We start from the raw sequence: 13,528 nt of genomic DNA on the forward strand, positions 1-13,528 counted from the left end.
CTGATAGGTAGTCTTTTAATACTTATAAGCTTCATTTAAAAATTCATATTTTGGATTGCACCTTTTTACTTTATTTTTACTGTTTTTTTAAAAAAAAGGATAAAAATTTTTATTCCAGACTGATGATGTGCCAATTTTTGGGGCACGAAACGTCTCTAATAAACTGATCATGTAAGCTGTTGTCTTGCTGGAACTCCTGTTGGAATGAGTAGCTGTCTGCCCGCTGTCATATATATATATATATATATATATATATATATATATATATATATATATATATATATATATATATATATATATAACATTCATTGAATAGAATGGCTTTCTCACTGTTAACCAGCTTTTTTGAAATTGCTTCATATTTCTAATTATTTTCTTTACTTCATTGTTCAGGGTACTAATGGACACATAATGGGTTCTTCCATTTACTCCAGTATTTTTACACGCGACAGCTGTTTCGTCAACCTATACGTATTGGACGTTTTCAAGCGTACTGATACAAATATTGTTTTGTTGTTTTTTGATTTAGCTGACCTTGTGTCAGCACGGGCTCTTGCTCACAGAGCAGCCCGTAAATATACAAATATGAGCCTACATGCGTTTCGTGACGTCATGAGGACGGAAAGGTAGTACAATTGCCAGATACCTGTTTTAAGTATTTATAAAAGACTATAGTGGAACATAAAATAAGACAAATAAAAATATATGTTAACAACGAAATTATATAAAAAGTTGAAAGTAAGTTATTATATACACATTATACATAAATATATATTAATTACATATATGTTTAATTCACTGAATGTCAGTGTGTGCGCTCCTGGTCCGCCGTGTGGGGGTTTTGTCCCACGCGGATGAAGGTCTGCCTCCTACACGAGGGCAAGGAACGGTCTGCCTCACGTTGGATGTTAAGGCTGGGACGTTGCATTGCGATGCTGACTGCTTCTGATATCAATAAACGATTGTAGTTGCCTTCCTTGTGTATTATTTGGTGTTTGTGAGAAGTTCTTGTAATGATGTGGTTTTTTTTTTATTGTGGGTATCCACAAAGTGCTGATGAATGGCTCCTTGGTTTCTGTGGGCCTGCATGCGACGTTGAGTGTTGGTGTTGTGTGTCCGATATAGCATTTTTGGGGGACTGACATTGCTCGTCAGCACAGACAAATTTGTATACTATATCAGATTTAACCTCTTTCTCCGTCGATGGGGCCGTACTATTTTTCATTACCAAAGAGGCCGTAAGGTTTGGTTTGCAGTAAATCCTTGCTGTTATTTTGTTATATGGCGCTAGGGGGGTGGTTCCTCTTCGCAGTATACCAAGGATGGCTTTCCTTTCATCAATGTGGTGTTTGTTGTATGGTATCTGATGGTATATCACTATTTCTTTGTCTTTGTCTTGTGTGTTGTTCCTCGGGGTCGGATTATGGAAGGCCTCTAATCTCTTTTTGACAACTTGCTGGATCATGTCGTCTGGATATCCGTTATTTGTGAGCAGCTGTTTGAACTCTGTTGATTTCTTCGTTAGTCGCTTTCCACGTGGAACAGTGTGTTTTATGGCACGTTTTTTATGTATGCATTTACCACAGATCGTTTATATGCATCAGGGCATTCTCCTCTAGCATTTAAGCATCTTCAGCGTCTGTCTTTTTTAGTGTATACGGTGGTATTGTATTTGTTGTTCTTTTGGTCACAAGTACGTCCAAAGAGGGAGCATCTTCTCATCACTTCTTTCTACCGTAAAATTTAATGTAGAATTTGCTTGGAGTTTATTTACTAATTCTTCTATGTCATTGTCGCCCTTTGTTGTGATAAAGATATCATCGATATATCTCCCATAGATTCTGGGTTTTGGGTGTTCTTCAATGTGACCTCTTCTGTGTGTGCCAGTATGCGTTTGCGAAAAGAACCCCGAGGGGGGAACCCATTGCCACGCCGTCCTTTTGTCGATATATTTCGCCCTATGTGAGAGGAATGGGGCTTCCTTTGTACATGCTTCAAGCATCTCTTTTAAGATTTTTTCGGGGATCGGTAATGGTGATTTCTCAGAGCGGTATATCTTGTCCATGATGATTTGTATTGTTTCATCCACTGGTACGTTAGTAAATAAACTTTCAACGTCCAGGGATGCTATGTCTTCGTCGGGTGCTAAATCTAGGCCTGAACTGCCATTACATACGAAAAAACCACACCCTGAATCCAAGAGGATTAATACAGAAGTATTAATCGATAAACTACTGCGACTGAAAGAAGAACGCAAAATCGACCTTAAACAAGAGTGCATCGCTGAATTATTGGGTGAGGCCAATAGAACACGTGGTAACTACTTTAGTCGCATAGTCAGTCCACAGTTAAAAAAAGCAGCAAAACGAAACTGAGAGAAAACGAAACCATATAATACGCAAAGGAGATAAAACCGCGAGTGTACGTCATTAATGAATAGAGATGAATACGACACCAAAATGGATAATATACTAAGTGATAATAATAAGTTTCAGCCACTTAAAAAAGACCCAACAAATGACCTCAAAAAAAGAAAATGATGAGGACTAACAGAAAAAAAGCGACACAACAAGAGCAGAGAAACAGTAAGCTTTCCAAAAATCATCGGAGACTTTGCACCCGGATACTGCTACGGCACAGTCAAGATTCACAAACAGGAAACCGCTACGGCCCATTATCCCAAATGACATCCCCATGTATAAAGTGGCTAAGAAATTGAACGAAATTATAACGCCGTACATTCCCCTCAACGTTCTCGCTGAAATCATCGACGGAATTCATCGACCTACTGCAAGACACCGCACCCGACGAAGACATAGCATCCCTGGAGCGTTGAAAGTTTATTTACTAACGTACCAGTGGATGAAACAATACAAATCATCATGGACAAGATATACCGCTCTGAGAAACCACCATTACCGATCCCCGAAAAAATCTTAAAAGAGATGCTTGAAGCATGTACAAAGGAAGCCCATTCCTCTCACATAGGGGCGAAATATATCGACAAAGGACGGCGTGGCAATGGGTTCCCCCTCGGGGTTCTTTTCGCAAACGCATACAATGGCACACACAGAAGAGGTCACATTTGAAGAAACACCCAAAACCCAGAATCTATGGGAGATATATCGATGATATCTTTATCACACAAACCAAAGGGCGACAATGACATAGAAGAATTAGTAAATAAACTCCAAGCAAACTTCTACATTAAATTTTACGGTAGAAGGAAGTGATGAGAAGAGCTCCCTTTCTTGGACGTACTTGTGACCCAAAAGAACAACAAATACAATACCCACCGTATACACTAAAAAGACAGATGCTGGAAGATGCTTAAATGCTAGAGGAGAATGCCCTGATGCATATAAACGATCTGTGGTAAATGCATACATAAAACGTGCCATAAACACACTGTTCCACGTGGAAAGCGACTAACGAAGAAATCAACAGAGTTCAACAGCTGCTCACAAATAACGATATCCAGACGACATGATCCAGCAAGTTGTCAAAAAGAGATTAGAGGCTTTTCCATAATCCGACCCCGAGGAACAACACACAAGACAAAGACAAAGAAATAGTGATATACCATCAGATACCATACAACAAAACCCACGAAGAAGATGAAAGGAAAGCCATCCTTGGTATACGCGAAAGAGGAACCACCCCCCCCTAGCGCCATATAACAAAATAACAGCAAGGATTTACTGCAAACCAAACCTTACGGCCTCTTTGGTAATGAAAAATAGTACGGCCCCATCGACGGGGAGAAAGAGGTTAAATCTGATATAGTATACAATTTGTCTGTGCTGACGAGCAATGTCAGTCCCCCCAAAATGCTATATCGGACACACACCACACTCAAACGTCGCATGCAGGCCCACAGAAACCAAGGAAGCCATTCATCAGCACTTTGTGGATACCCACTAATAAAAAAACCATCATTACAAGAACTTCTCACAAACACCAAAATAATACACAAGGAAGGCAACTACAATCGTTTATTGATATCAGAAGCAGTCAGCATCGCAATGCAACGTCCCAGCCTTAACATCCAACGTGAGGCAGACCGTTCCTTGCCCTCGTGTAGGAGGCAGACCTTCATCCGCGTGGGACAAAACCCCCACACGCGGACAGGAGCGCACACTGACATTCAGTGAATTAAACATATATGTAATTAATATATATTTATGTATAATGTATATAATAACTTACTTTCAACTTTTTATATAATTTCTGTTGTTAACATATTTATTTATGTCTTATTTTATGTTCCACTATAGTCTTTTGTAAATACTTAAAACTAGGTATCTGGCAATTGTACTACCTTTCCGTCCTCATGACGTCACAAAACGCATGTAGGCTCATATTGTATTGCTCGTGCTGGCATAAAAGCCAGCTTAATCTTCAACAACAACAACATATTTGTATCAGTACGCTTGAAAACGTCAATACGTATAGGTTGACGAAACAGCGTGTCGCGTGTAAAAATACTGGAGTAAATGGAACGAACCCCATTAGTGTCCATTAGTACCCTGAACAATGAAGTAAAGAAAATAATTAGAAAATATGAAGCAATTTCAAAAAAAGCTCGGTTAAACAGTGAGAAAGCCATTCTATTCAATGAATGTTGTAATCCGTGAAAAATTGTGCCCTAGAAGTAATATATATATATATATATCATATATCTATATATATATATATATATATATATATATATATATATACTATATATATATATATATATATATTAGATAAATATATATATATTATATATAATATAGTATATATATATATATATATATATATCTTAAAGGCCCAACAGTAATCGGGCGGGCTGTTAACCTTAGCTTCTTCTTGCAGTTCAGAGACAGATTGCAAAACGCTGGATTCCTCGAAGATGCTGAACTGAAAAAAAGACAAAGGATAGCGGTTACCACCCGTGCACTTTGTGGTCATGGACATGCCCCTCGAAGATGACGAGTTTTGACAGACATGAAGCATGCAATGCCTATTGTGTGCCAATCGGTGTGAACAGAAAATGACATGATGATCTGAAGAACAGTTGCAAAATGGGGGACTCACTGATTTTGATTGACAGTTGGAAACCAACGCCTGGAAGAGGTGTTGCAGGTCCATCGGACAAGATACTGTAAAAAAGAACTTTGAAAAGGTTAAAATTTTAAGTGACAATTACTTGAGTCTAGAGAAAGAAAAGTGAGGTGCGGTACACATTCTTTATTGACTAACTTTAATATTTAGTGAATGTCATAATTATGGTCTCTATTTCAGATGGATTCGAAGTCAACCAATGGGTTTATTCTCTGACTGGTTTTTGAGAACTAATAAAACTATTTAATGTTTGGACACTTAGGGGAAGAGGGGGTACTTACTTAAAATATGATTTTTAGAGAATATGCTAGTTTAACGTTTCTTTTGAGTCAGAGTTAATTAATTTTATTTCATTTTAATGTTTGCTAATTTTGGGAAATAAAAAGTATATTTTTGTAACCATGGGAATTTATCTTTGCCTAGTTTGACTTTCAGCCAACTCCAAAGAGGGCATGCAACGGAACAAGGGTAGGTTAAGTTGCCAGTTAGATATTTTGTTTCATTTTGTTTAAAACGAGTGTCATTTGACCTCAGAAAATTCCTAATAGATGTATATATATATATATATATATATATATATATATATATATATATATATATATTATATATGTGTGTGTGTGTGTGTGTGTGTGTATGTATGTATGTTGTATATACACTATATATATATATATATATATATATATATATATATATATATATATATATAAATGTGTGTGTATGTGTGCGTATACATATCAATTTGCACACGTATGTGTTCTAAACCCCTTGATAAATATAATCTCCACAAAAATAATCACGTATGTCAACATACAGAGGAAAGAAATCAAATAAAAGAAAATACTATGACAGAAGCCAGAGGAATCCTTCCACTGAAACAATAATTCCACTAAAAAAAAAGAAAAGAAGTAAACGATAGGGCCAAGCCATTCCCCCGACGGATTATATTCGTCCATCCCCTATCCTATATTTCTCTCAATGGCCTTGGAAGCCTCCAAGGAGCCCATAGCATCGAAGGAACGTAGGATCTTATAATGAATCTTGAGCAAGGGATAGGCCCACCCTTCTCCCCCTCACCCCTATATCTCCCCCCTCCCCCCCCCCCACCATCACTTGGTGGCCTCCTGGCGTTTCCCCTTAAAAAGGTCTTCTTCGTGTAATAATATTTGGGGGGATTTTTTTCGGATTTCATATTTTTCCATTCTTTTTATGGGCAGAAGGAGGAGTAGTTGTAGAACATGCACGCGTACAAACTCTCTCTTTCTCTCCTTGTATATTTGATACATTATCCTTACTTTTCTGTATGTATGCGAGTCATAAAATAAATAAGAATTTCCATGCCTTTCTCTCTCTCTCTCTCTCTCTCTCTCTCTCTCTCGTCTCTCTCTCTCTCTCTATATATATATATATATAGTATATATGTATATAATATACACACACACACACACACACACATATATATATATATATATATATATATATATATATATATATTATATATATATATGTTCATATACATATGCACCACTTGTATATGTATGTGCGTGCGCGCGCTGAGTGACTGTGTGTGAGATAGCGACTGTATACATTTACGCTGTATAACGCAGCTCAAATCATTTATTATGTCACTCGGGAGGAGGCCGTTATCTATGTAAATTGAATGTGCGGCCGTGAGGACCGCGCGGAAAAATATATTTTCTGCAAAAATAAAAAGATATTCATGAGGTTTTTCTCGCATCATTGTCTACGATGTTATCCGTCCCATATCGCCTCCTCCCCCACCCACTCCCACCCCCTCCCTCCTTCCCTTACTCCCTCCTCCCCCTCCTCCCATACGGCCGTAGCCTCCTCCATATCTCGGCTGATAAAGAAAATTCCCTTATTACCTCGACTAAAGGGATTTCGTTTTATTTCCGCTATTTTTTGTGCCTGTCTGCCCGTCTGTATGTATGTAAGTCGTATGGTCCGTTCTGTCTCAGGGTTAATGATACTAAATTTGGATTTTTTATTTTTTTATTTGTTTTTTTTTTTCTATCTGAATCCCACCCCCTCCCTCCTTCCCTCTCTCTCTCTCTTCAATCTTCTCTTCTCTCTCTCTCTTTCCTCTCTCTCTCTCCTTTTTATCGTAATTTTCATTGACTTTGATTATTTTAGAGAACATTATAACATACTCTGCGTATATATATATATATATATTATATATATATATATATATATATATATAGATATATAATATATTGTAATTAGTGCCAATGATTTGGGTAACTGCAAAAGAAAATGCAATATAAATAATTATCTTACCAGCACGAGATTTACTTTTTTCTTTGGATCAACTGATGTTTCATCTGTCATTCTGTTAGTGATTATGCGATATCTGACGAACGGATTTAAAAGAAACTTGATGAAAACATTTAGAAGATCAAGTCTCTTTGATGATTAACTTTTGAGAGGGTATCCGTGATCAGTCTGTTTATGATTATAGATTTTGAAGAAACTTGGTGAGAATATTTAGAAGATCAATTCCGTTTGAAGATTAACATTTAAGTGGTATCAATGTAGATATGGAGTTTTTATCGTAGAAATCCTCTCTGCATAGCTCCATATGGTAAAACAGCTAATCTTATGTAAACCTTTTACTTGTAGCATATGGATAGATGTTGAGGTTTTTATGTCTTAAGGTTGTTTTTCTCAAGAAGAGGATGAAGGCTGATAGGTTGTTAAAAAGCATGAAAGGCGCTGTATATATATAGGAGAGCTCGACTAGCTATTGCCGAGCCGTCTGTATATGTATTTAAAGCAACCGATGGTGCGGGAGTTTACGGCACAGGAGGTTCATCCATGATGCGTATTAATATAGAATATATTATGCCTTGGCTGTAATTTACAACCCAGGGGAATTATGTGATGAAAAGCACATACCCTGACAGGAATTCATGTGTAGGTATACATACATACATACATACATTTTATATATATATATATATATATATATATATATGCATATATGTGGGTATAATATAATTATATTATATATATATATAATTATATATATATAATCCATATCCATAACCGTATATATTGTATACAGAATGTATACGCTGCAGCACGCAAGTATACACACACTTACTTAAATATGTCTGAAGAGAGACATTTTGTGTCCCAGTATTACTAACCCAGCTCGATGACAGCCAGCGGCGTCTCATTTCATTTTATTAAGATCGCGTGACCGGTTATAATTCTCCGTTGAAAACTGGATGAATAATTGTCATTTGTCACGCGCCCAGACAAGAACCTGAAGGAAGTGTTGACAAGTAAAATAGTGGTGTCGGTCGAGTCTTCTATTCTTATATTGCGGGGTAACTTACCCTCGAGATCTTATCAGGGACCATCCTTGATGATTTTGAAGAATCACTAATGAATGCTTGTTTGGGGAGAGAGTGTGAGGCTGTGTTGGTTGTTTTGTGCTCGTGTGTAATATATTTGTAAAAAGGGAAAGAGATACAGAGGGAGGAAGAATGTATAATTGCGTAAACGCGTGGTTGTTATGTATGTATAAGCTTACAGGGACTCACACTCACCTTTAATGTCCAATTCGCTCTACTTCGGAATTAATATATTTTCATATATGTTAGCCGAAGCGGGAATTTTTTCAGTTCATAAAAATTTCGTCCTCTCGTGAATTCGAACCAGCGCACAGAAGAGAAATCAGGACTTCAGTGGAGTTACCGACTCGACCAACAAGAGAAGTAGCCTTAATGCACACACATATATATATATCTACATATATATGTATATATATATATATATATATCATATATATACTATATATATATATATATATATATATATATATATACCATACTTTTGGCATATAAATATTGAAATATTTATTGCGGATGTGTTTACGTATATTAGACGCAAAATGAAATGTTGAATAAAGAATTGCACATCATCGTATTCACCGGTCATACAGACAGTGCTATAATTAGACATCGGTAAAATTAAAACTCCTTTTGTAAGGACTGAGCTGTTTAGGAAATGAGTTACACACACACAAACACACACACACATACACAGAAGCACCCAACAAATGTTGAATAGTTCAGGGCTATTTTTCAAATCCACAAAAGAGGATTTCTTCATTGACGGAATTCTGTTTGTGTGTGAAAATCTTTTTAGGAAAGCATCTATTCTGAGCTTTGTACATTTGCTTTGTATTATATATGCTATTTGAAGCTGTTTGTTGGATGTTGTTTATCAAAGGCCGATTCCTCTTTTTTTTCTTCTTCTTCTTCTTCTTCTTCTTCTTCAATTCTAAAGCAGTTACCTTATCAGCTCTATGAAACGGTTCCTATTCATTATGTAATTTTCTTTGGTGTGGAACAGCTACATTGACAATTTTTTTCGTGTTCTCTGTCCTTTTTTGTTGTGCACGTCTATTTATCTTTTTTGCATGTCTTTCTTAAGTTTGTTATAAATGTTTGAACCAACGAGATTCGTCAGTATCGATGAGCGGATCATTAGTTTGGTTTAGAAATTTTGCATTTGTCAGAAGTGGGTTCTGTTGTTATTACTGCCACTAGTAATAATAATAATAATAATAATAATAATAATAATAATAATAATAATAATAATAATAATAATAATAAACACACCCCAGAAACGTTTTTGAAGAGGAGTGTCATCTACAATAATAATAATAATAATAATAACAATAATAATAATAATAATAATAATAATAATAATAATAATAATAATAATAATAATAATAATAATAATAATAATAATATATAGGGCAGAGGAAAACACCTTCAGCTTCCTCAAAAATACAATGCGCTACTGGAGTACAATACTTATAAGCTCTGGAATAAGACTAGCAGAGGTTAATATCAGGAGGGGGATCTTCCAGGGCGACTCACTGTCCCCACTACTCTTCGTAGTAGCCATGATTCCCATAACAAAAGTACTGCAGAAGATGGTTGCTGGGTACCAACTCCAGAAAAGAGGCAACAGAATTAACCATCTGATGTTCATGGACGACATCAAGCTGTATGGTTAGAGCATCAAGGTAATAGATACCCTACTCCAGACTGTAAGGATTGTATCTGGGGACATCAGGATGGAGTTTGGAATAGAAAAATGTGCCTTAGGCAACATACAAAAGGGCAAAGTAACAAGGACTGAAGGGATAAAGCTACCAGATGGGAAAAACATCAAACGCATAGATGAGACGGGATACAAATACCTGGGAATAATGGAAGGAGGGGATATAAAACATCAAGAGATGAAGGAAACGATCAAGAAAGAATATACGCAGAGACTCAAGTCAAAACTCAACGCCGGAAATCTGATAATAGCCATAAACACATGGGCAGTGCCAGTAATCAGATACAGCGCAGGAATAGTGGAATGGACGAAGGCAGAACTCCGCAACATAGACCAGAAAACCAGGAAACATATGACAATACACAAAGTACTACACCCAAGAGCAAATACGGACAGACTATACATAACACAAAAGGAAGGAGGGAGGGGACTACTAAGTATCGAGGACTGCGTCAACATCAAGAACAGAGCACTGGGCAATATATGAAGATCAGTGAAGGCGAGTGGCTCAAGAGTGCATGGGAAGAAGGACTGATAAAAGTAGACGAAGACCCAGAATTATGCAGAGACAGGAGATAAACAAGCAGAACAAAGGACTGGCACAACAAACCAATGCACGGACAATACATGAGACAGACTAAAGAACTAGCCAGCGATGACACGTGACAATGGCTACTGAGGGGAGAGCTCAAGAAGGAAACTGAAGGAATGATAACAACGGCACAAGATCAAGCCCTAAGAACCAGATATGTCCAAAGAACGATAGATGGAAATAACATCTTCCCCATATGTAGGAAGTGTAATACGAAAAATGAAACCATAAACCGCATAGCAAGCGAATGCCCGGCACTTGCACAGAACCAGTACAAATAGAGGCATGATTCAGTGGCAAAAGCCCTCCACTGGAGCCTGTGCAAGAAACATCAGTTACCTTGCAGTAATAAGTGGTACGAGCACCAACCTGAAGGAGTGATAGAAAACGATCAGGCAAAGATCCTCTGGGACTGCGGTATCAGAATAGCTAGGGTGATACGTGCAAATAGACCGGACGTGACGTTGATTGACAAAATCAAGAAGAAAGTATCACTCATTGATGTCGCTATACCATGGAACACCAGAGTTGAAGAGAAAGAGAGGGAAAAAATGGATAAGTATCAAGACCTGAAAATAGAAATAAGAAGGATATGGGATATGCCAGTGGAAATTGTACCCATAATCATAGGAACGCTAGGCACGATCCCAAGATCCCTGAAAAGGAATCTAGAAAAACTAGAGGCTGGAGTAGCTCCAGGACTCATGCAGAAGAGTGTGATCCTAGAAACGGCGCACATAGTAAGAAAAGTGATGGACTTCCTAAGGAGGCAGGATTGCAACCCGGAACCCCACACTATAAATACCACCCAGTCGAATAGGAGGACTGTGATATAGCAAAAAAAAAAAAAAAAAAAAAAAAAAAAAAAAAAAGATAAATAATAATAATAATAATAGGAACACAGAATTCCTACGGTCGAAAGAAAGAGTTTCGATATATTCATAAAACATTTCCTTAGAAAAAAAAATACAGAATTTATGGGAAAGAAAATGAGTTTTTTGTATTCACTTTTTCGTGTTTGGTTAATGGGACGTAACATTTTTTGGCTCCCACAAGATAATGGGAACTTGGCTGGTTGTACAAGCAACAACAAAAAAGACAAGGGAAATATAACCTCTGTTAGGGATCAGAACAACAAAAAATAATGTTCAGGGGATCAGGAGAACAACAAAGAATAATGTACAGTGATATGAAATACCCATAAGAGAAGAGGACCAAAGATCCACAGTTATTCTTTTTTTTATATATATATTTCTTCAATAGAAGAGTATTTGCACTCATAGGGCTGATACTGCCGTCAGTGCACCTGATGTAGCACGCTGTAGGCATTACTTAAGTTCCTTTGCAGCGTCCCTTCGGCCCCTAGCTGCAACGCCTTTCGTTCCTTTGACTGTACCTCCTTTCGTATTCTCATTCATCCATCCTACTCTCCTCCATCTCCAAACGGTTGATTCATAGTGCAACTGCTTTGAGGTTTTCCACCTGTTACTCGTTTCAAACCTTTTTACTGTGAATTTCTGTTTCAACGCTGAATGACCTCGTAGGTTCCAGCGCTTGACCTCTGGCCTCATTCTGTATATTTCAAAAGAATCTTAGTGGAATTTCGTTTTGAGTAATATGGGATTATGGTAATATTGATAGAAAAATAAAACCACTGCAAGAATAGTGGAATATGAACAATATAAATAATGACAAAAATGTTATTAGTGACACTAAATTAAAGTGAGAGATGAAATTCATTTATACATTATGTAATATACTTCCTACTGTTAATTTTGGTATTAATATGAAAGCGAAGAAAGCTCTCTAAGGAGAAATTTACCCATTTACGGCCACTTTTATATCCATGTAATTGTAAAATAATAAGTATTGGGAAGGAAGATGCCTGATGTCCAAAATTCTTAATGCAATCCTTATGTTTTGTTTACTTCTTTTTTTTTTTCTTTTTTTTTGTGGGTGGCAGTATATTTGAGTGACAAAAGGGACACTTTAAACATTTTTTGTTCTGCATAAGTTTTTTTTATCTTTATTTAGTGTTGTTGACGAAATTTAGATGTTCTATCAGCACCACAATCTTGAGGAAATTATATATAAGATAAGTATTAACATTATAACTATAATATTTAAAGCATAAAAATGATAATATGTACAGCACTGACATTGGCGATGGCAATATCGATGACAAATTTAGCCTCAAAACACAATGGAAACTGAACAAAAGCAGAATGTGATGGTTGTGCAATACCAACATATTCATTTATTTATTTATTTCTGTCTACTTGAAGTTGACACATATATATATTTATACATTCGATCACCAAAGAAATACTAAAACAATTCAGGCAGGTGGTTGATGGCATTTCATTGTGATGAATCCTGTTCTCTATCTCGTGATAAAATAGATCGTATTTTGAATTCTATTATTTTCCTTCTTGAGCTAAATCACACCGGGGTTCCTGATGGATCCAGAAGTTGATTTCTTTTTTTTTTCTTTCTTTTTTTGCCCGCCGTGAATGAATCATAAACCTGTGAGTCATGATCCCTTTTTGGCTTATAAGGTGTGGTTGTTATTGTAGTGAACGGACGGAAGAATGTGCTTCGTGATATTTATGATATTTAAGAATGAATATATTATATATATATATATATATATATATATATATATATATATATATATATATATATATATATATATATAGTATATATGATATATACAAACACACACAC

This window comes from Macrobrachium nipponense, chromosome 11, assembly GCF_015104395.2.
Source record: "Macrobrachium nipponense isolate FS-2020 chromosome 11, ASM1510439v2, whole genome shotgun sequence".
In the NCBI taxonomy this organism is placed as follows: Eukaryota; Metazoa; Arthropoda; class Malacostraca; order Decapoda; family Palaemonidae; genus Macrobrachium; species Macrobrachium nipponense.